The 22,245-nt window shown below is 46.5% G+C and overlaps 1 long non-coding RNA gene across 1 annotated transcript; it reads right to left on the bottom strand.

The window, feature by feature from the left end:
• Window positions 1-10,085: 10,085 nt before the first annotated feature.
• On the bottom strand, window positions 10,086-16,280 carry LOC142577848 (uncharacterized). The gene is made up of 3 exons (XR_012827078.1): window positions 16,102-16,280; window positions 14,238-14,413; window positions 10,086-10,473 (listed from the first exon to the last, which is right to left on the bottom strand). It is a non-coding gene; the product is annotated as an uncharacterized LOC142577848 (long non-coding RNA).
• Window positions 16,281-22,245: the final 5,965 nt, after the last annotated feature.

Genomic DNA, 22,245 nt, shown 5'->3' with positions numbered 1-22,245 from the left:
AACACCGATCCTATAAAAGAAATAGACTAATAGACGCAGATATGTTTACATATTCAGACAGCGTATGCGTGAAGGAAATTGAGAAATGTAATGACAACTTTTTTGCATATAATCAAACATCAGAGTATTTCAATTCTACTGCAAGGATAAAGGGACAGTGCGGGCAGTCTCCATGCACCTTTATCCGGCGTCAGCTGAGTCCGTACTATGCCTGAAAATTTATTAATCATCATAGCTCCATAGATCGTCTTTTTTTTTTCTTTCTTTCCCGCCTTGGAATGCGTTTTTATTTCATTGGCACCCATTCTTGTTCTCTAATTGACCACCGTTTATCGATTCAGCTAGTTATTTATCACTTGTCCAACACAATTTGTTGCTCGCAAATTATCAAATAAAACATCAGCGTCCCATGCTTGCTATCTGATCAATGTGCTATACCTCTTTTCAACGTATCCTTGTCACTTCACTCGCTATATATCGCTGCACTATCGTCAGCCTCCTTTCAAGCTTAGTTGTTTGCCTCTATGTTTGGGCGCCTTAGGTTAGTGCTAAAGAAGCAGTGATTATACCACCTTTTCTCTTTCTTTATTATTATTACGCACACATATAAAAAGAAACTGTGCAGGTACCGAAATTTCGCTTCTTCAAGAGGATTACTTAAGAGGTGGGGAATACACGCACTACGAATCGCAATGTTCGTTTCGCTTAACGAAGTTCCTCGGATAACATACTTAATTGCTCGCTTTAGGGCGCTTGTTGAAATTCTGCTACTGAACCCGACTAGAAGTCTATTCGTGTCTACGTATATAGCAGAGGTTCCAAGTACATGTTGCGAAATGTTGCGAAAGATTTCGCACAGCTTGAAGAAGACAGGCAGCAAAGTAGATGTTAAAGTTGTTTCTTCTGCCCCGGAAAAAATATCATTGCTCTGTAGGCGTGTGAATGCTCCTGCCACACGACGAAATATTTGCAATACTAACCATAGCAAGCGGTTTGGAGCATTCTCCCTGGGTGTGGTTTACACGATTCCCTTCACTTGCGGAAAGAAATACGTTGGCTAAACAGGCAGATGTTTAAATGAGCGATTGAAAGAGCATTTTTACAATGTTTATACCGCCATGCAAGGTCATCTTGGAATTTACTGCAGCCATTGTAACCCTGAATTCGAAAACTGCGTCGTAATTTCCAAGCACCAAGAACAGCTTACACGTGAAATCATAGAGGCTGACAAGATACAGCGACTGGGCGACCTTTGCATGAGCATGCCGTCTATACTGCCCTCAGAAAAAACGAAATCAAGTATGTGGCTGTGATGCAATAAGGGTTCATGTGTGACTTAATGCGAAAGTTGTTTTTTCATTACTTTTGCTCATGTATATAGTTCTGGCGATTTCGCAAATAAAGATCAGTTGAAATAAGCGCCTGTGTTGTGTTCTTCCTTCAGACCTCATCTTTCGCGCTGAGCAAACATGTCGATATTGCGAAATATATCCCTCCTCAATACATTCTACGAAACATTGCGGTGTTCCGCTTGGCTCTGTCACGCAGTGCGGGAGTGAGGAAGTTTAGGAAATTAGCTTATATGCCAATGTTTTTTCATAGCTGTTAAAAATAATGTGCGCTGTGTAGGTCGTCTATCGCAGTCCTTGTCCTTCGCGCTGTACGTTATTTTTGATCATGAATTACCAACTAGCTCAAGCGACCGCCCTAGTTCACTTCATAGCGGATTTTGGGCACGGATAAATCGAAACCGTTGATGACTCTAAAGTGGTGGAGGACGCTTTTCCGGCGTCGAAATTTAGCCGTCGATGAAGTTATGCATGTGACCCCAACGGGATCATCATAACCTGAGGAAGCGTTTTTGCAACGCCATGTTCAACGCCGTGATTGTGACTGACTCCCTCATATAGCGGCATGTTTATTCGGTTGTTAATGAACTCGCTTGGATGTTTGCCCACCGTGTGCCCACTTCGCAAAATCGAAGTCTGATGAGTAATGAGTTTGCATTCTCCCGCATCATATGTGTACATATATGCTCCGTCCAGCAATATCAGTCGTCATCCGGGCCTTCGAATCACTTGAAAAGGGGCGTCTTGGCGTTCCGACATAGCTGAGCCTATATAGCTGCTGAGGTGCAACACCGTGGGCCGTTACAACATGGGGGCAAATCCTTCGTTTACCTCTTGAGCCTGCTAGGGACGAAAAAAATGACATGTGCACAGGCTATCTCTACAGAGCGTGTAGTGTGTGTTTCGACACCGGCATCATGGAGTCAGCGAGCCTGCATTTTTTAGCATATCATCGTTGAAAACGAACACCATTGTATATCCATTCCGTAGTAAAGAATATTGGCACGTGCCATTTTGTCGTAGTGAGCTTGGGCGGCAAATGTTACGTCATGCACTTGCAGTTCTGTTGAACAAACTAATTTTCCAGGATATTCATGTAGAAATGTGCAGCATACGTAACATACGAGAGTTCTTCATTCCATGATGTCAGTACTCTTTTTCCACTGCTGTTAGTATTTTTATGTATGTATAATTACTGTCAAGCTGTTCGTATTACATTACATTGTATAACACTAGAGGTTAACCTGCAATGGTAAGCTGTTAAGATGCCTTGTTAATTGTCGCCCTTTTTGTATGCCTTGTATATTGGGGGCTCGGGCGCTTCTCAAGTGAATTGATTTTCACTTTTTGTCCGAGCATTTCCCGCATTGTGATGATGCAAATAAATTTCAACTTCAACTTCAACTTGATTTGATGTAAGCTGGCTCGCGACTCCTATCTTCTAGTAAGGACAACAGAAGCTCGAAAGACAGGACGAGACGAGCACACAGGGCTGCCACAGGACGAGTACACAGTCCTGTGTACTTCGTCCGCCGTCCGCCGTTCTGCTCCGTTGTTGTGTACGTATTTGTTTCCTCTCAATAAAACTTTTCATTTGTGAGTAAGTGCCTCGTCCTGCCCATTCTAGTCGTTCTCGTCTTTGTGCGCTTCTGCAGTTTCAAGACGCTGTGTACTCGTCCCGTCCTGTTTCATTTGCACTTAAGTTTTCCTTCTCATTCATGAACCAGCTCGCCCAAGAAAATGTTCTCCTACCTTCGTTTCGAGTGTGTGTTGTCAAGGACGAAGCGGGACGAGTACTCCGCGGAGCTGCAATTCCTCGAGCTCTTGCGGGGTTCACGGCAAGGAGACGAAACGGAGACTCGCCAGCGCTAGGTGTTAACTTGATCTTCACACGGCAACTTCACAGTTTCAACGTTAACCTCATTTCTGGTACTATGGGCCCTTCACATTGCAGTTCCTCCTTACAGGAAATCAAGGGAATCGATATTCATGGCATCGATTTTAATGGCATAGGTATTTTTATTTCCGCTTGAGCGGAATATAACGAGACATAAAAAGAAAAATATGTGGTTTCAATATTCAACTAGTTGGCGACGCAACGAACGAAATAATGGATATATTGGACGTGATCAAAACAAACAGCAGACGGCATTTAGAAACAGCACAAATAGAGGGAGGAGGGGCTCGGGCGTGTACCAGCTTTTCTCTTCCTGCTAACATTGTATGCGTGTCACGTTGTCACGGTTTGGGGTGTACGCTGCAGCGAATCCGCATGCCAACTACGCCATCTTTCGGTTTCGTGATCGGACAACTACATATAGCAACAGGTAAGAGACTCAAAGGAGTACCTTTCTTCCACCACCACTGAATAAATGATTTCGACTATGCAGGAAAACTGACTTCGAGATTTTGAGAAGGATCCACAGTGGGCGACCGTATCGCTGAACGAAGTATACTCCGGAGCTCGCTGAACCTTGAGATCACCGATTCTTAGATGACAGACCTCACAGACCTGAGAGCTCTCTGGGGTACTTACACTTCTGCGTTGTTGTGAGTGGTTTTGATTACTTCACGTTAATTTCTTAAATTCCTGGCCATTAAGCCATATTGCCAAGAAGCAGTGTCCACTAACAGAGGTCGCAGATTCCATAAAGCAGCATACAGATCTCAGCGCCTCTCAAATCGAATTGCGTGTTGCTATTGAGAGTTCTGCCGTCTGTATATACCGTAGCGTAGCTCATATTATAGTTGAAGTTAAGTGAGGCTTGTGCAGATCACGTAATGCGTATAGGACAAATAACCGCTGGCGTATTCAAGTAACAGTGTAGGTGCCAAGAGAAGCGCAGTCGAGGACGGCACAAAGCTAAGTTTAGCGTGACCGGACTAGGAAATTCGTAGGCATAGCATAGCGTATACTGACGCAAGAAAAAGCGTAATTGGAGATTCAGATTCCTGGTAGAGGACCTCGGCCCTGCAGTGGGGGCGTAAAAATTGTCTGATGACGGTGATGATGATGATGACGACGACGACAGCGTGCGTGCGTGTACTCGTATATAGATACACCTTGAACGCGAGCGATCGGCGTTTGTAAACAAGAGGCGCTCGAGCGCAAGCGTGCGTATACTACGCGTTTCCTTGCGCGCAGACCGTGCGTGTGTACACTACACACTCAGAGCGCATCTGCGCGCTACCGACGACTTCACGGCGGTCTTCCGCTGCCGTGCCTCGATCCTCCCTCCCCGTTCCGGCCTCGTAAAAGCGTAGGCCGCCGCTGTATACCGTAACAGGTCGTCCGTCGTCTTCGTCGGTGTCTTCGCCGCTGCAGCGCATAACGGGGCGTGCGCCGCCCGGAAACTGTGCCGCTCCTGCACCGGGATGGCCGCGTCTCGTCGCCGGTGATGGTGCGGTGCGCAGGAGCGCGTGCACGCTCTAGCCGGATTTCCTGTGTACTTTACCTTCTTTCTTTTTTTTTTTCCAACGACGCGTTGAAAATGAAAACAGGAACACACACGCACACTCAAAAGAAAGCAAATGAAACGAAAAAAAAAATTGACTCTTTCTGTTTTAGTTCTAGCGCAAACCCCGGCCGCAGTGCCCCAGATGGCACGGCGTGTGCGGTGCTGTGCGCAGCGCACGTGATAACGGCTCGACCTACATACATCCTGCCGCCCACTCTCCGCAGTTGGCTCGGCCTACGCGCAGAAGAGCGTGCATTGAGCACTGTAAAGGAGCGAGCAAGGAAGGAACTGCTCCGTTTCCTTCCGTTTCTGCAGAACAACAACAACAAAAGAAGCGCACTTGCACAAACTCTCACGAGGAGAATACGGGCAAAAGAAGAAAGCAAGAAAGAAAATAGCTTTTCTCCTGAGTCGGCAAGGCACTGCACAATCGAGTTCTATCCAGGCCGAACTAATAGTTGTGCGTAGTTATACTGGTGTTCTATACATAGCCTCTATAGCTGTTCGCGTTTGCCTGTGTGTATGATCGTTGTGCTGGGGCGCAGCTGGGGAGATCGTCTGTTCATTACGGGTGAGCAACGGACTAAGTCATAAAGAAAATTGCTGCCCTGTGTTCAAGCGCCAGCGCAGTGCGAAGTGGGTGATTGTCAGTGTGAACAGGAAGTACTCTAGAACGGGGCGGGTGGCAGATAGGACGAACGGAAAGCGCAGAGCGAAAAAAATATATATAACAGAAAGAAAGGCCGAAATCACGTGCGTACGTGCATATTTCGAGGAAAGATAGCTATTTTCAAACTGCGGCTCCACAGCACTTGTCAGAAATATCAGTTGCGAGACTGGAGGGGCTGACTTAGTGAGCCCAGCTAACGAAGAGGCAAGCTGCATGCCACTAAAGTGGCGCACTAACGTGGGATATAAATCTAAACCTGTGTCAGACTGGTAGATAACTCTTCCGGTATACTGTATTGGTAAGTTCACTTTTACCAGTCATTTCTTAGGCAAGAAGACTACACGAAATTAAAAGCCCGGTGGTGACGCCATTGCAGGAATCCCGCAGCTCGTCGCGACGTCATAAATCCCGGTGGCGCATAAGCGAGGCTACTTGGTAATTAAGAAAAAATGATTACATTACACGTTTACACAAAGCAAGACTCAAGTTGGCAATATTTGTGGAATCTCTCTGCAGAACAACGAAGAAACCTGATGTGTGAAAACAGCGCCAAGTAAGCAGTCTTTTCGGAGTCGTACAAATTTAGAGTTCTGGAAGGGTGTTTTAATGGACTAACTCGATTTAAGCTTCTCTTCAAAATAGCTTTAATGAGCTTAGGACACAGGGAAGTCTGTATTGTATCGACCCGACAGTAGCATGAAGCCACTAAGGAAAAACAATATGGATGACATTTTTTCACCCTTTCATCAACCGTCATCCACTTTGCGTGCCTCCATAGGCTTGATTTACCATATTTTGCATGCATATTATACGACAAGTCTCCATGAATTCAGTCTAAATTTGTGGGATATGGCAGCAGTGCACGACGTCGCACTCGGATTCCTGTTCAGCTCTAAGTCGATTCGCGTTGACGTAAAAGTAGCTTTCTCTAGCATATGCACGTACACCGCAAACTTATCAGCCAAGACGTCCATTCCCTGAGTTTCATAGCAGCAACTTACAGTTTCCGTCAGACTTAACCCTAACAATGAAGAAATTGGACAAACACGGGCTGTAACGCGCAAGCATCGAATGCTTGGGACGGAAGACGCGTCAACTTGCTCATTCGAGGTTCCTCAACCATAAATCTCTACCACTTTCCGAAAGAGCTAGGTGCAATTAGGCATTTAAGACATGTTCGGGATGTGTATGACGGTAGTTATACACTGCAGTATAGTTCGCGCTAACTTGAAACTTTCCTAAACTTGTTTGCAGGATGCCCGTGGAAACTTTAGACATATTCGATTCTCCGGTGGTTTAGATGCGGTCAATTTCCTGTGGCAGCGAGTCGCATTGACTAACAATCAAAAAAGAAAGTACGCGAATGCCTCCTAACGTCACTGCTTTCAAGAACGCTGTTCTATAAAGGAGTAATTAGAGGTCAGGCATTTCTATTTTTCGGTATAGACTTCTTTGTAATGTTTTTAATTAGCTTTGCCAATAGAAAGTACAGCGCTAAAGGCCTGCAAAACAATGTGAGAAGAGGTTATGCGGAAGGCACGTGGTGAGAACACTGAGAAGTTCAGGAGTACGAAGCGTTACCAGGCGTAGTGAGACATGCGCAAACGCCTGCAGTCCGCGCAGGTGCACAGGCTAGTAATCGCGTCCATATAAACAGAGTAGCGGTTAGAGTAAACACGCACAAAGAAAACAAGGCTACAAATAACGTAGTTAAGCGTCACGAGCTTGTGATGCTGCTGTTGCTGCTGCTGCGCAGAGTCCTGGCGCATGTACAAGTACACGGCGGGCATTCCGGTGACGCCACCGACACTGTGTGCCAGGTCATTATGTTGATCGATAAGAAAAACCGATCCTCGCCGGGCGCCCTCTGACGGTTTTGCTGACCTTGAACAATGGAAAGCAGCACCAGAACGGGGAATATGCTTTGCCGAATGAATCGCGCTTATAGGGGCACCGGTTAAGGAGAATGTTATTTTTATGGGGTATGTGTTAGCAGCGGGTTAATGTAAATAAGTGGACAGAGCCGCGGCAAAGGTTCCTCTAGTAAATTCCTACTGACTGGAAAGCACCTTTCGTCATTAGACGTATAGAGAGGTTCCCCGAAAGAAGAGTCGGATACCCAAGCGGTTGGCGCAGGGCAGGGGTAATTGGAGATCACAGGGAGAGGCCTTCGTCCTGCAGTGGACATAAAACAGTCTGATGATGGTTATGATGATGGCTCAAGCTCAGCACGTAACGAAGCCTCAATATTGGCAATGAGAACCTAAAAAAAAATATTAAAGGCTCACACGACCGTCTCCGGAACTGCACGAGTGATTGCATTCGACAGACCGTACGCAACGAGAGGAACCCGAGAGGTCCGTAAATAAAGATAATTTCGCCACCGGCGTTTTCGCCGCAAACATGCGGCAATAATTATTGGCATATGAAGACGGTAGAGCAAACAAGAGATACTTTCACCTGTACATTGCGAAAGAACGTAGTTGCGATATATTTTGTGTATACTTACTTTGCTCATCTGTGTTGTAAAACTAATCAAACTATATGTATACACACGTTGCGCGAGACTGATTGTCAACTACACTGTAGCAAGTATTTCCTTAAAAAAAAAAAACAAATCTTATGGCAGCTGCCTTGCCCGAATATTTCTGTAAAGCTGTTTTCTATTGCTGATTTTTCTCTTAGTTAACAAGTCTTTTTTTCTGTTATGCATTAACAGAAAGTGTGTGCTTAAAGATAGTTATTTGTTCTGTATTACCGAAAAAGTTCAGTTTTCTGTTTTAGATTTTTCTGTTTCTTTAATAATATTTTCTGTTTTATTTTACAGTAAATGTATGTGTAAAACAGTTATCCAATTTCAGGCACAGAAAATGTTCTGTGTTCTGCTTATATTTTATGTTACCTCGCTTTTCTTTTTCCACCGTGCAGAAATTTGACGTCTAAAGACAATTTTCTATCGTGATGAATAGTGGGCGCACCAGGAAAGTCGCCGAAGCCAACGTTTTGAAAGGGCATTTGTCTACATGAGTGCGGTTGCTGCCGCCCTCACGAAGAGAATTTCCTTTGTCGGAAAGTTGGTTGCAGCCAATATTGCTTGTTCGACCAGTGGTTATCACTTCTAGCCTCAATTTTCCTGTGAGTTTCGTATAGCGCGTTACAGAATCATAATAAAATAACAAATACCGCATATAATCGTGTGATGGCCGCACCCGTGTAAATGCCCACACCCAGAACTTTGTAAAAGAAATCCTCCAATAAATTAAAAAAGAAATTACCCACTTTGAGGTACCACCAGATTTTTGAGAAGGTTGGCAGTGTTATCTGTTGTGTGGTGCGAGAATTCCGAATCTTTCTTTTTCTTTTTTTTATTCGGTGGCAAGACGTGGCAGCGGTGCCTAGTTTTCGGCGCCTCCAATCAGCAATAGCACAGCCTCCGAGATTTAGTGGCTGCCTCCGAGACGCTGCCGTCGCTGGTCTGTGGGGCGTCACCATTTACTCCAGCCGGCAGGCGACGCGCTAGGGGGAATCGTGAAGAATAGCCAGAGCCAGTACAAGCGCAAGCGAGTACCGTAGTTCACTAAAGGCAAGCGCCAACGAAAATATTCGCGAAAAAAATAAGTTGTTTCTTTTCCTCCGTGTAATGGCGACACCCCCGATTTTCGCCCCAAATCTTGGAGAAAAACCTGCGGCCATTACACAAGTATATACGATATCGCGTAAATATGCAACTTGTCTCAAAACAAAAATTAGGCTATGTGGTAAAAGTTGAAAATATTTAACCGTAGCGAAAAAAAAAAAACAAAGGGCAGGCGCAGCGCTCATATTTCTCCGTTTTTACTTTACTCAGTTTTCTTGCGCTGCTGTTAAACATGGTCAACACTTTTTCTTCTAAGTGGCTGTAAGAAAGAATTTGCAATTTAGGATATTGTAGAGGAACACGAATTTTTGTTTTATTTTACATCAAAAGCTCCCTTGAGAGATAAATATGAATACAGGAATAATAATAGGACTGCTTATGCGCACTATAGGTTCAGAAAACAAACAACATCGGCTTTCCTCCAGGTGTTAGAACAGCTTGAAATTCAATTTCCCAGCTTCCCCTTGCCATGAATCACACGTGTACGTAAAGAAGGGGGAACAGGAGGAAGTACACGCCCTTTCAAAGCAAGGTGGGAAGTAAATAAATACGCACATCTTTGCGTATAATAGGCACTGATAGCCAATTCACTAAAAAACTCCCCCGACCCTGTCATTAAAATTTTTGTCTGTCAGTCACCGTGTGTATTCATGCGACACACAATAGTATCAAGCTGGGCGTGCAATGTGCATGAGACATCATGGTAGGTGTGCATTGTGTGTTATGTCATGGTATCCGGATATTGTGACGTGTACATTGAAGAGATATGCGCATTTTCGAAATGCATATACGATCAAATGCTTGTTTGATGTAAAAAGGAACTGTTGTGGAAAGTCAGATATTGGTTTGAGTATCGTCGCTGACTCAAAATAGCAAAACTGTTTTCACCCTAAAATTTTTATCTAATGTCATTATAACGCTTATGCTTTCTTTTTTCTATAGACTAAGGAACCGGACATTTCATGCAGCCACGTGTGACAAAGAGCAGATGGCTGCTCTAACAATGCTGTAAATGATGCTACAAAAAAGAGCCAGGCAAGAGTTTGTTTCGTACAAAAACTGAAAAGCGTTTTATTTTAAAGCAGGGAAAACCTATACCCATATAAGCCACATGAAAACAAAACAGAAACAGCGAACGTCTTACTACAGAGCAAGAGAAGCTGCTTACATATCAAACCACAATGGTGTTGAAAAAAAAAAAACTCAAAGTTGCCACGGCGTTACGTTGTTGAAGACTTTTGCTTTAAAACTCAATCGTGAAGACACCTGGTTATGGAGACAACTTTTGGTGCAAGACCGTGTTGTTTGCTTGCGCGCTGGACCTTGCTTCCTCTCTCAGCGCGTCATGCTGCGACTGACCTGAAAAACAACAGTGTTGCTTTAATATACATATGTCAGCAGCATGGTTGTACAGAGCTCAGTGAATAGTCAATATATACTCAGCTCAGTCAATATGCACTAAGCCAGAGGATGTGTGAACCTCAGGTTAATTGAGGCTGTTACTTCATTATAAAGGAACAAGAGTCAAGGAAGACAAAAAAAAAAAAAAGAAGAAGAAAGTAAGATCCCAGGTTGGGCTCCACCAATTCAGCTGGAAATGTAATTACCACCCTCTCACTGCCTTAGCTGCTTTTCTTTGTTTTTGGTTTAAGCGTGTCACAAATTCATGACAATATTACCAATCGTCTGTCCAACTATAGTTGAAACATTTTAAAACCATGCAGCCAGTCAGAATGTGATATTAAAAACGAATACCTACATTTTCTAATGACTTCATTTTTTATAATTCTTCTACACTAATCTTACTATTCCCTTTAGGGCACCTGTTGAAATTGGGGAATTGAATCCGCTCAGTGAAGAAGCGATGCTCATTTAGCGGGAATCGCAAATCTAGCAGAACTTTCGAGATGACGACGGTCATCGATCATTAATAGCATTATCATTATCAACCTATTTGTGTCTACAGCAGGATGAAGGCCTCTCCCAGCGATCTCATTACCCATATCTTGCGCCCGGTGAACCCATGTTAGGCCTTTCGATACTTTTGAGATATCCGGTTTTCAAGTCTGCAATGAAATTCGTGGGCGTTCCAGCTTCTAGCTTTCCTAATGCGTGCATTAAATGGTTCGGTATGAGTTTAACATCAATGATTTTTTTAGCAGTATTTGGAGACGGATGTCTCGAAAATGGCTCTAGTATTCGAATTTCTGCTATGGAGCAATGACTTTAATTCTTGACCTCAATTTCGGAATTCTTGCATATGCCCCAAAAGGAATAATTATAAGTTATTCAGTGAATAGTTTTAATTATCAACCTGGACATTGCGAGATAGAGAGAGCGAGAGAGAAAGCATCTTTATTGAGCCTAAAGATGGCTTGATTTGCAGGAGTGGTTCCCTCTTCACGGGAATCCATGCGCCGTCTTGGCTGCAACCGCCCTCTCAACCAACGTGATCTGATCCGAGAGGCGGGAGCTGGATCGCAGCGTCTACCGCTGCTCTTGGGGGTGGGGGGTAGGGAGTAGAAGAAGCAAGACTGGATTTTGTTTGCAATCTATATGACAATGTGCCGGACGGTTCCTAGCTGTTCGCAGTATTTACATTGTTCGTCATATTGACTATAGGGAACATGAGATGAATCCTCCTTGGGTGCGGGAACATGCTGGTTTCCAATAATCTGAGTGTTGTCTCTTGCATCTTAATGAGCTGTAGATGCGGTGGTGGGAGTGTTCTGCGGTTGAGTCTGTAGTGTCGAGTGATTCTTGGCATGTTGTGAGTCAAGTGAGCTCTTCTGTGTTCTCCGGGGCTTGGTCGACAAGTTATAAGGCCAGGCTCCGGACATTGCGATCTGTCGCTCAAGTAAAGTCCACTTCTTCAGATACTCCACACCGATAGATTGAATTGCGCTGTATGCTCCCCGTGCTGCTTTTTAATTTTTCGAACTAAAGAAAACGAAAGAAAAAAAAGAAGAGAACACGGTATATCCGCTGCGTAAACGAGAAGTTGGCTTTCCAGCAATTGAAATGTAATACTCAAAACGAAGTGTGCTTGCCCGCAACGCAGGCTAGGTGAGCAAAAAAAAAAAAAAAATGTAGCTGTCGACAAGAAGGCAGGCATGGCAGGCTTCCCGGCGTAACGGTGTCTGTGCGACGCACAGCAACGCTGGACGCATACACGTTCCGCAGAGTGCGTCAACATGCTGACGTCATCACCTTTTTGCCAGTGGAGCCCATAGAGTCTATCACAAAACCCTTTGCTCCGTGGACGCCTGTGCTATCATCGCGTTTTCTGTACCGCCTCTACTATCAGCGCTGGATAATGCCGCGCAGGCGCACGGGGCATGAAATACAAAACTATATTCATCGTCAGCACCTCGTAATCCGAGTTCACGTGTGTCGTCTGCTCTACGCCTCTATACAGTAATGTCGAGCAGCATAAACGAGAAAGAAATCGGAATTTACTTCATTACCAGATATTTACAGCATTTACCATATACAGCACCTTTACAACCCTTCGAATACGCCATACGTACGTCGCAAGCAAATCACACTGCAGCTGGTTTCGTAGCAATATCAAGCAAAATGGCAAAAGGTAGAACATAGTGCTGATAATGTAAAGCGGTGGACAGATTGCATTGACTGTATATAGTATTAGTTACGGGAAACAATGACGCATGCTGCCTTTTTACTTTTTTTTTACTAAACGTGTTACTGCAGTCCAATTTATGCAAATTTTGACAATTTATTTCTTATATTCGCAGTACTTCATTCGTACATTTAGTTATTCTTGTCACAGTCAGGAACTGAGGCTAGCAGGCGACAAGCGAGCAATTCTTTCATCACAAGCGTGATGGCAGCATATCTTCGCGGTTCGGGTACTAGCACCTCCTGCGCTGTGCGTTTAAAATGCGCACCTAGTACACCAAGCCGCGCAGTCCACTATTCCCGCTAACTAACTTCGAAATGAAACGACGCAGTCAGTGGCCAGGCAAAATCATTTCCCGACGTTAACGCACTCATACACTCAAACCGCAGTTAGGGAAGCAATAAAATCAATACTGGATGTCATACGCCATCATATTCAGCGGGTTCATATGCGAACATCCAAACAAATAAAGTTAAATGTTACACAACAGTAAAGAAGTCGCACTTTCCAGTCACCTCAAGAAACTAAACACTTGATCGTAGCTGAGAGCTAACGTCGCGGAGTGAGCTTTGTTGAGAACTCAAGCACGCTTGTTTTTTTCTTCTAGCAGCCACAGCAAACACAAGTACAATCCAAGAAGGCAAGAATAGACAATAATACATTTGTCAAACATACTGGCTAGCCATTACGTGTGCTACAACAGAACACTAAGTCTAAATTTAAGACCCAAATCCCACGTTGTCTCACAAGGCGCAGCAGCGTACGCTCAAATGTCGAAACACGTAGTTAGTAAATTTTGTCACTGGCCACCTGAATTTTCTCTGTGGGCATTATAGCCCTGTTCTATGTCGTGAACACGCGGAATGTACCGGGTAAAGGATTGCGCTGTGCACTCTTTGTAATGTACTTAAAACCAATCACTTCTTAATATTGGCGAAAGAAGAAACGGAGCAGTGCAGACATACGTTGACTCGAAGAGCAGCCATCTTGAGTACGGCACGGGGCAGAAAAGCAGTACCGCAAACAGCGTGTCATGCATATGTGCAAAAAAAAAAAAAAAAAAAAAAAAAAAAGATCCCACCGTGCATGAAAATGAAGAAAACTCTAAAATGTTATTTTATAGTTTTCTGTGCAGTTAGAATAATTTAGAATGGTTATGTTTTAGTTTCGGGTTGACTTAGAGGCTGGAGGTCAAGAGCAGAAAATTTCTGTCCTTCTTTATCTTTTAACAGGTTTCTGTCATAGAGCACTCACAGAAAATTTCTTTTGCGGTGTAGAATATTTCTGTGAAATGCAGTGAAAGTGTAGTGTGTCCCTGTGCCTGCTCGACGCAGTTTTGTTCTCGCGCCAGGTCTTCCCGCTTCCAACGCCTCCACTTCTTGGTGTCAAAAGGCAGGACCGTCTCGTTTATACCGTCTGCTTCTTGCGCTCGTTCCGCGGTACGCGCCTGTAACGATTCGCCGCTGCGTGTTGCTCTTACCTCTTTCTTTCGCGATGTTGACTCTGGGCCCTGGCACAGCTGCGGATATGCCTTGCCGCATGCGCCCACTGGATCAGCCCACTCCGTCCGTGGTGGACACTGGATCTACTTTGGGAGGCTCTGCACACCCGGACGTGGCGAGTAGGCCGATCCTTCAGACAGTGCACGATGCAGGACTGCGGACGCAAAAAAAAAAAAAGAAGAAGCTTTCGAACCAGTTTTACAGTAAGTAATACAGCTCTACCGGGGACATCCAATCACGAGAGTGATAACGCGGATGCAGGCGTCCATAAGCAGCGTGTACCTGTATATGTGCTTATAAACGTTGGCGTGTTCTTATCGTCGCTTCAGAGCAACTTCACGTTTCCTAGCGCAGGCTCGAAGTACAAAGCGCAGCCATTACAGATACATTTAGGCGCAACCAGTGTACGGTGATTGCTCAGAACAGACGTCTGCGCCTGCACAGCTTTCACTTCTGGCCGCTCAAATGGCCGATTTAGAAACTCAACTTGTAGCTCTATGCGAATTACACTTCTTACGTCGTGGCTTTCGTGTCGTCACGCATGTGTCGAGTGTGGCGGTGTACATGATCTCTCTGTGAATGTTCTACTCTGTCTTACAGGCGCGCAGTTCATACAATATGTCAGACGCACATCGTTCCCCTGTGCTGTAATTAATAATGATGTGAATTCGTCAAACATTAGTAAATCTTTCATAGCGAGATCTTGATAAACTAAACAGCGGCTTATAGTGGCGCATATCGTAGTGTAGGTCTGACTTGATGCAGCTTCTACTTTTCTCAGATTATTGAGGAATGACGTCACTGGAAAGGAGATCCCAGGCAACGTTGTCAATTGTGAACAAATCCAGCTGCCTTGTGTCGTTTCAAACACAGGGTAAACGCAGGCTTAATCGATCTTGTCCGCGAGTCTAAACCACAAGTCTTCCGAGCACTGGCTTCAGAATCTAAAGGTTCACTGTTCGATTCCCGGTTCCGTATAATTTGCTTGGCATTTGCCACCGGATGACATGTGTGAAACGGTGCTTTGCGAGAGCCTGCGAGTTTTTGTTGACAAAAACAAAAAATTCTCGACGCCGCCTGAGCACGCTTCATGCCTAAACAAATTCGTGGGTGAACGCGATTAGGTAACATGCCAAATAGTTACCGCCGTATTTCAGGAGCCTCTGGCTGGTTTTAATATGTTTAGCGGCAGCGGCACTTTCGTAGCATTAACATATCTCCGTGCATTTGTGTTTCCACGTGCGCCAACAATCACCTTTCTTTATCCTTTCAACGGTGACGCGTACTAGCGCCGGCCAACATTCAAGCGATAAAAAAGGTAAAGAGCGATGGCCTTGCACAGAAGCTGATGACTCCCGGTCTGCTCCCTCGGGAACACGCCGAGGACTACAAGTCCGCTCAGTCGCACACCCCGCAAGTTTCTGTCGTTTCTGTTTTTCAGGACACTACAGGGCCAAGTCTATATGAGCGATGGGACACGCACTCCACAGGCGTGCTTCATGTTGGTAAACAAGAACACTCTGCCATCGCTTGCATGCAAGGGCGCAAGCAGTGGAAGTCAACTACTAAAGTTACTTGACTTGGTGGCAGCGTTAATATTCGCCTAAAGAGATTGTTTCTCTCTTTCTGTTTCACCGGGATAAAACGTTTAGGAAGAAAAAGAAAAGAAGAAAACCGCGAACCAGCCTGGACAGCACGGCGACACGTCAGATGCGACCTACCATTACGACGTCGCACTTTGGAGTATAGGTCTATCTATTTGCACCGCACTGAACGGTCGCCTGTTCTGACGGCAGCCACGTTTACCTGGCAATTTCCTGGTCGCAAAAACGCGGAACTTACCTATGATGGAGACGCGCTGTCACCGCGAGTTTTGCATACGTTGCATGACTGATGGAGTACGCGAGTGCCGTAACGCGTTACGAGCGCACATGTCCTCTCAGCCTCCAGTCTCGATGACAGTGTTGTTATTGTGTGCAGTAAGAGATAGCCTTGAGCGGTCGACCGAAGCAGTACGTCACCGGTTACCTAAGTCACACCGCTGGCCTTGACTTGCCCTAATCCATCAAAATCCGCGGCCTTCAAGCGAAACGCTCTTTCTTGTCACTAATGCCAAGACGAAAAATGCTTCAGCACTCGAAAAAAAAAGAGAATGAAAATACCGCGCCGCGTGTTTGTAGCGACGTTCCAAGCTTTGGATTTTTGCATGATGCACTCGTTGCAAGCATTCGTTAAAGAGAGAGCAAGAAAAAAAACACACAGACACAAACACAAGAAAGACATAATCTAAAGGTTTGTTTATGGCCCAAACTCACTTTGAGCGCCTGAAGGTCGGCTACTTTACTACACGTAAGCAGAACACTTGTATAGTGCAGGACGCAATATTATTGCGCATAGCAACCGCTTCCAGAAAAAAAAAATTCCGATTGGTCTATTCGTCGCAGAAATCATTAACATAGCTTATGTTGAGTCTCTGTGGAGAACTGGATTGTTCAGATTCGCATGGAGGAGGAGGAGGAAATGAAGAGAGAAGGCAGGGATCCTGACCAGAAATGCGTCTGGTTGGCTACCCTACTCTGGGGGACGAGAAAGAGGGAATAGAAATATAAGATAGAGAAAGGGAGGGGAGGGGGAGGAAAGCCGCGGTGAGGTGGGGCATGCACGTGGAGGGCCTGAGCGAGTCAAAGACGTTCACATAGGCCAGTCGCCCTCAAGAAAGACAAAAGTGCCTTCATAGCTTTGTGGGCCGACGAGCTATGGGCACGGTCTTCAAGTAGCACCTGCGCAGACAACGGCCAATCGTCCAGTCGTGGCAATGCGATAGATGATGATTGTCTTTCCGACTGAAATCGATGACAATGGCACAATAAATGTTGTGTGTTCTCTCCCACGCCGCAGACGTCGTATGCTGCACTGTCGGTCATTCCAACCAAAGTAGCGTACGCCTTCGTGAAAGCCACGCCCAACCACAGCCAGTATAGAAGCGATGCCTCACGTCGGTGAAGCCTGGGTAGAGGTCGGAGTTGGATTCGCATGAAAGTAAAAACGGTGCTATAGAACCATTTAAATTTTATGCGAATCTGTACAATCCCCTTCGTCATGGACATATATGTCTAAGATAAAATATTCAAGGCATGATCGTAAACTTTAGAGTGTCTTTTTGTGTTGGCCCATAGCTAGCGAGGACCTCACGTATTCCCCATGCCATACAACTTCTAAAGTGCTCCCAACTTCCCTCCCAAGTGGCTTACTATCGTAAGCACCCAACTCATTCAAGCATATTTGGCAGATTTTATTGAGTTCTCAAGCATGTTGCCAGTGAGGCCTGAAGTCACCCCAGTTAAATCAAATATGAAGTATGCTCTTCTTCATCCGCAGCCTTCTCCCTTGTTTCAATTTACTTCCTCTCTTTCAGTGTGAACGGATGAATGAATGCATGAATGAATAAAACGTTATTGAAATCAATGGTGAAGGGGGGGGGGTGAGGGCTTTTCGTTGGTGCTGTTAACCGCGTCGGTGTCGCGTGGTCATGTGGCTTAATACATAGACAAGGGAACACTAAGAGAAGCCGGAAGAGCCTAACATACGGATTAGAAAAACGGAATCGGTTTGTAAATCGGTGGTACTTCAGACAGCTTAAAAACGAACACGCTTTTAGTTGTGATCACCTTGTCTGCAAATTAGGCGGCCTCTCGCTAACACGTGGCACCACACATACGTGTCTATATTTATTTTATTATTTCGAAAATTTGGCCAATGGCATGACATATTATATAAATATATAAATGTAGGCCGGTTTCGGCCATGTGGATCAGTAGTGATCGATGGTTGCTCCCATGGAGCCCATAATGATAGTCTGGTGGTCTCGTTGGATGAAGGCCAAGTGTTAACAGGCAGCGTCGTCGGATCTGGTTTCGGTGTCTGTATTCACGAAACTTCCACGTTACGTAAAAAAAAAAAAGATGTCCCCACTTTCCGGCGTTTGGACGGCACGATAACGAGATGATTGCGGCGATGGTGACCTGCCCCGGACGGCGCTGATGTAAGACTCGAATACGAGCCCGGTCTTCTCGTCGTCGCCCGGTTCCAGGGCTAGAGCTCCGTCACTTCCCTTCTGAGGTGTGAGGAGCAACTGGATATGGACAGCTTCGGAAAGGACAGGACGATCATCACCACCGATTGCGCAACAGCGTCGTCCGGATCGCGCCGGACCCTGCGCACGTTGCACGCTGGTGCGGTTACAGGCGACACCGCCGGCACCGTCCTCGAGCATTCAGTGATAAAGGACTGCCCGGAGGAAGAAGACTCTCGACACGACGCGTCTGCACTCGGCCAGCCTCGAGTGCCTCGCAATCAACGCTCGCTCGCTGCATCCGCGAACAACTACGTTGATCGCTGTTATGTAAACCGTTTCGTAATCGCACTCCAGTGACTGCCTCCTGTCTCGAGTGAACGAGTTGCGCGCCCTTGTGTTTGTGTTCCTGCGTCCACGCGAGCACGCTGATAACCGCAAAACGGTCGCGCCGGAGCGAGCAGCGCGCTGCGGGTCTCCGCAGTGCGTTCGCCGCTGCGCTGTGGCGGCTCGCGCAATTGAACAGAGATGGAAATAGAGGAGAGGTATAAATAATGGCACGGCCAAGTGTTCCGGTGGCCCTGGTTGTGTCAGCAAGGCTGCTGCTGCAGCCGCTGCGTGAACTGCGAAGAGAGGGACATATGCGACCTTGTCCGCTCGGCAGCGTTCGGCGGCGACCGTGCGCGTCCTTGGACGTGCGGCAATGCGAGAAACGGATCGAGCAGCAGGCGCAACCGAAATAGACTTCAGCGTTGCTGCTTTCGGCTGCAGAAACTGGGGGAGATATGCACTGCAGAAACCGCAGCCCGTGGGAAGGAGTGCGTGGGGAGCGAGTTGGCCGCAGTCTCTGAAATACAATGCATATTCATTGCCCTGCGACGCCGGCGACTTGGTGGGATCACCCTGCTCTCGGCGCGGTGTCGCTGCACCTCGTCCCACCGCCGTAATCTGTAACAATTCTGAGAGACACGTTTCGGACTCCGAGAAGATTGTAACGCATAGCACGCGAACAAAAAGGAGAGACGGTGCGCCGTGGCAAGGTGTGCTGTCTGTTTATATCACTTCCGTGCTCCTCTTAAGCACTGCCATCGTCCGAAGTTTACCACCTGTTTCATGAAAACACTCGCCGCAAAGTGCAGTGCAAGTGCTAGATGCTCTCAATTCAGTGCTTGCAGGTATTGAGTATAAGCAACATGACTCAACCGCAGCATTTTATTCGCACTGAAGTCAAAGAAGTTGCGGTTTACCCTAGCGATATACTGCAGCACGTACACGTGCACGTACGTACGTACTGCACGTACTGCAGCGTACTGCTGAATACCACTGGCTCCTTGGTCATCTCAGGTGACTTCAGCGTGCATCACCGGTTGTGGGGAAGCACCAAGATTAGCTTCAAACAGCAGAATGACGGCAGCCCAGTGTACGGCGGGGCACTCGCTTGTACTTTGGTTTCAAGGCGCTCTGCTGCACGCACAGTGCTAAATCTATCCCTTTTCCTCTTTCTATTAACTCTTTCCCTTTCTCCCGTGTAGGGTAGCAAACCAGACGCTCGTCTGGTTGACCTCCCTGCCTTTCTTCTCCTTGCTCTCTCTCTCTCTCTCTCGCTTAATAGAAACTAGTCTTGAATGCTATTGGCAAAATTAACGTTCGCAAGCCTTCCCTGACGTTTCCACTCTTGTTTAGAGCTCTCAAGCTGCTTATTGCAGTACCGAGAAGTTCATATATGTGAGCACAGCCTGTTATTTATTGCACAGTTGGCTGGGTGCAAGTTGTCCAGCGCACAGACGCCGGCCATCAACGAACAACTCATGAGACCCTCTGATGGCAGCGAAGGTAGGACTAAGTGTAGCTTTGGCAGCGACGAGCCACCGGGTCATTAGCACGGTCAGCAGAGTTCCTCGTTTTTCTTTGATACCGAAATCAGTACATGACAAAGTGCACAGGTTTAACTAGAACATCAAGACTGGTCGCGATGTTGGAGGAGGAATAGAAAAGAATGAGCAGGTGCGCCGAAGCGCTGCACACGAACCTCACTCAAGGGTGTCACAGAAAAGTGCGCGGCGCGACATTCCCGAGATGCAGCTGCGCAGCGTGTAGATGAGGACCAACCCCGATCGACGCGGTCGAAGCACTGCGGCCGAGGCTAAGTAGTGGCGTGATGTCCGACGTCTCCTAATGCGACCACGGAGTGTTCGCCACTCGGGCACACATTCTCTGGGGATGCGAGGGTAACCCTCCCCCACAATAATTACTGCCAGCTCCCTCCGAGGAGGGTTGGAACCAGCTGCTGATAAGAGCAGACAAGAAAACACAACTGGCACTCGTCTCGTGGGCTCAAGACGTCGCCCCCACCTGGGAGCCACACTAGGCCTACCTGCCCTAACTTCCAACCTTGCAGTGGCAAATAAAGTTGTCTCTCTCTCTCTCATTACACGAGCATAGGACACTGAGTTCAGTGCGCATAGGGAACTATTGGGAATGACGACGTAAGGTCTTACAAATTAAGAAACGGCCGCCAACGAGCGAACACGCAGAGTGATGCAGAGTTCCAACTTGTTCAATGAGTTATACCCAGCACAAGACGGTGTCACCACTAACAAGGTCTTTTGAAAACTTTTCAAAAGGTTCTGCCAGTACCTTCCGTCGCAGGGGATGCAAGCATTTAGAATTTCTTGGGCAGTGTATAGGAGCGCGCGTAGTTGCCTCATCATGCCTGAGGCTTTCCTCACTTGCTCTGCCTATAGTCCTGAACCTTTTATGAAAAGGTATGTATATATAGGAGGCCTTGATTTATTTTATGTCGTCTGTTAGTTCCGCTTTTATCCTGAGCTTTGCAGGGTACAGTGCGCAGTTCTATGCTGCACCGAGGAAGAAGTTGATTGCATCGTGAACACATGCTGCATTCGTGAATGAAGCGAGAACGCTTGGATGGGGAGAGGACGAGGCGCGCACCTCCGAAGGCGCAGCAGCTGACAACCTGTTTCATGTTGCTGCACTTCGCTTGGTGTGACAGCGTGATTTTCGTCTTATTTCTCTTTTGCTGTGCTTGTGTTCACGCCACAGTCACAAATCCATTTGTTGTACAACTGCACGAGTTTCAACACATCCGGGAAATTTCCCAACCCGGAAGCGTCACATGACAGCGTGTTACAAGTGACGATGGCTTGGAGAAAGGACGGAAGGAAGGGAAAACTTTAATGAGAAAAGCACCTGCGAGGTTCCCAGCCCGAGCTCAGACCACCCGGGCATTATGTGCGGTGAGGCATAGCCTTTCCACCAATGCCCGGGCCCGCTATTTTGCCCATAGTTGGTCGTGTAGTTCCGAGCTAGTCAGAGCGCTTAGCCATCGCTGCTCGAGAAAGTCCGGTTTTATGTTGTCCTCTACGTATATTGCTCTAATCTCTGCATTTCCATAAGATGTGTGCCATGTCTGCGTGTTCGTGCTTGCAGCGCTTGCAGCTCGCGTCTAGGTATTGTCTGGAATTTACTCTGTTTAAGTGTGCGGGGTTTCGGAACGTTCTGGTTTGCAACCTTCTCCAATCTGTTTCTTGAGAACTGTCGAGCTGTTTGTGCGGTTGTGGGTATGTTTCTCTTTGTTTCGTAAAGTCTGTCAGTATGCCGTGGTACGTGACCAGTCTGTTCCTGTCATATTGCATTGCTACTTCGTCGTGGTCGCCTCCTTCGTGTTCTCCATCGCCTCCGCCGCAGTCCTCCCCCCTTCCGCGCGAGGTGCGGGGTATTTGCCGTCGCTATCCAAGCCGCGGTGGGTTAGTTCTCGCATGATTCGGTGGTGCTTCTCGTTGAGGTTGGGAGGGGTGCTCGGGTCTTCTGTGGTTACTTCTCCCATATGTGCCGGGATTCATATGTGGTCTTGATGTCTTGTGCTCTGCGCTTCAGGATTTTGGTCACCTCGG

Source organism: Dermacentor variabilis, chromosome 4, assembly GCF_050947875.1.
Source record: "Dermacentor variabilis isolate Ectoservices chromosome 4, ASM5094787v1, whole genome shotgun sequence".
NCBI lineage: Eukaryota > Metazoa > Arthropoda > Arachnida > Ixodida > Ixodidae > Dermacentor > Dermacentor variabilis.
The sequence above is the reverse complement of the archived record's forward strand: the minus strand, read 5'-3'. Positions and strand labels throughout refer to the sequence as shown.